The 2,680-nt window shown below is 45.4% G+C and overlaps 1 pseudogene; it reads left to right on the top strand.

The window, feature by feature from the left end:
* Positions 1-555: 555 nt before the first annotated feature.
* LOC149990826 (calreticulin pseudogene) lies at positions 556-2,280 on the top strand (annotated as a pseudogene).
* The last annotated feature ends 400 nt before the right edge of the window (positions 2,281-2,680 follow it).

Below are 2,680 nucleotides of genomic sequence, written 5' to 3'. Positions count from 1 at the left end.
CAAAGCTTTTTCCTTTCTTCCTTGATATCTGTTCATCTCTCTTTATCGCTCTCTCATTATAGTGGTTTTATTTGCTATTTAATATTATTATAAGTAAAGAAAAATTAAAGTTTTAAATTATTATCATGGGCTTTACCATTTATCTTTATGTTGTAAAACTCCAGTTTTAAATGAAAATATAAGTATTTAATTTGTATTCAAAATCACACAACTCATATTTTATACTTCATGCATGCATATGTATTTTACTCTTACCAGAACAGTGATCACTTGCGCTGAACTAACTCAACTGTTTTAATTTCATTTCTTGATATATGCACACTCTATCAAGACTGTCTAACTTTGACTTAATGATGAGAAATAAAGTACTAAAGGAAAAGAAACTATGACTTGTTCTATCTTTCCCTTTCTATATAATCATTTTCAGCATGAATGATTGGCTAATATAGGGAAGTAGCATGAATAAGATAGTATATCTTGGTTGTTCATGATTTTTAAAATGCCATTATCTTCTTTCTGCTTTCCAAGTAAAAACCATTGTCTTGGTCCCTACTGCAGAGCCGCTGTTAGAGAAGTGACTTGCAGGGTCCGCGCGCCGCCGCCCCCTTGGCCCGCCATGCTGCTACCCGTGCCGCTGCTGCTCGGCCTTCTCGGCCTGGCTGCCTCCGAACCCGTCGTCCATTTCAAGGAGCAGTTTCTGGACGGAGATGGGTGGACCAACCGCTGGGTCGAATCCAAACACAAGTCGGATTTTGGCAAATTCGTCCTCAATGCCGGAAAGTTCTATGGCGACCTGGAGAAAGATAAAGGGCTGCAGACGAGCCAGGATGCCCGCTTTTACGCCCTGTCTGCCAGATTTGAGCCTTTCAGCAACAAGGACCAGACATTGGTGGTGCAGTTTACTGTGAAACACGAGCAGAACATCGACTGTGGGGGCGGCTATGTGAAGCTATTTCCGGAAGGTTTGGACCAGACTGACATGCACGGAGACTCTGAATACAACATTATGTTTGGCCCTGATATCTGTGGCCCTGGCACCAAGAAGGTTCATGTCATCTTCAACTACAAGGGCAAAAACGTGCTGATCAACAAGGACATCCGTTGCAAGGATGATGAATTTACACACCTGTACACACTGATTGTGCGGCCTGATAACACCTATGAGGTGAAAATTGACAATAGCCAGGTGGAGTCAGGCTCCCTGGAGGATGATTGGGACTTCCTGCCACCCAAGAAGATAAAAGATCCTGATGCTTCGAAGCCAGAAGACTGGGACGAGCGGGCCAAGATTGATGACCCCACAGACTCCAAACCTGAGGACTGGGACAAGCCTGAGCACATCCCTGACCCCGATGCTAAGAAGCCTGAGGACTGGGATGAAGAGATGGATGGAGAGTGGGAACCGCCGGTGATTCAGAACCCAGAATACAAGGGCGAGTGGAAGCCCCGGCAGATTGACAACCCAGATTACAAGGGCACTTGGATCCACCCAGAGATCGACAACCCCGAGTACTCTCCTGATAGCAATATCTATGCCTACGAAAACTTTGCCGTGCTGGGCCTAGACCTCTGGCAGGTCAAGTCTGGCACCATCTTTGACAACTTCCTCATCACCAACAATGAAGCATATGCTGAACAGTTCGGCAACGAGACTTGGGGTGTCACAAAGGCAGCAGAAAAGCAAATGAAGGACAAGCAGGATGAGGAGCAGAGGCTGAAGGAGGAGGAGGAGGACAAGAAGCGCAAGGAGGAGGAGGAGGCAGACAAGGACGATGATGAGGAAGATAAAGATGAAGATGAAGATGAAGAGGACGATAAGGAGGAGGAGGAGGAGGAAGATGCTGCCCCTGGCCAGGCCAAGGATGAGCTGTAGGGGCCATGCCACTGCTTCCAGGGCTGGACTGAGGCCTAAGCGCTCCCACCACAGAGCCAGTTGCGCCAAATAATGTCTCTATGAGACTGGAGAAACTTTCCTTTTTTTCCAGGCGGGTTCCAGTTTGGGGTGGATTTTGGTATTGCCCCCCCCCCTTTTTTTTTCATTGGTGTTTTGTCTGATTATCCTTCGGCCCTCATCTTTCTTGGCATCTTTGCCTTCCTCTGTCCCCTTTCCCCAGATCCCTTAATTCCCCCTCCAACTTGGGGGTATGAGGGGTGTGGAAGAGAAGCCCCAGGCCCAAGATTCCATCTGTTCTCCTTCCTGGAGCCCAGAGGTGGGGCAGGAAAAGAGGATGGCGTCTCCAGCACTGAGGAAGAATGGGGCTCCTAGGGCCTGAGCTCTACCCCTACCCCTTCCCTTTCTCCGCTGCCTGCAGGACTGGGCCACTTCTGGGTGGGGCAGTGGGTTCCAGCTCAGCTCACACTGAGAATGTAAGAACTACAACAAAATTTCTATTAAATTAAGTTTTGTGTCTTAAAAAAAAAAAAAAAAAAAAAAAAAAAAAAAAAAACCATTGTCTTGACTTGGAACAACAGTTTCTGTCTTTGTACTTCATTTAAATGAAATACTCAGTATGGACTTTTTGGCTTCTTTCTCTTAATATTATGTTTGTGAAAGTCATCCAATTTTTATGTGTATTTTTAGTTTGTTCATTCTTTTACCTGTTTAACACTCCATTATGTGAATATACTACAGTTTTTCTGTTGTACTGTTGATTGGCATTTGGATAGTTTCCACATTTTA

The sequence above is a fragment of the Furipterus horrens genome, unplaced genomic scaffold, assembly GCF_987537825.1.
Source record: "Furipterus horrens unplaced genomic scaffold, mFurHor1.1.pri manual_scaffold_17, whole genome shotgun sequence".
NCBI lineage: Eukaryota > Metazoa > Chordata > Mammalia > Chiroptera > Furipteridae > Furipterus > Furipterus horrens.
This window is presented reverse-complemented; position numbering and strand designations above follow the sequence as displayed.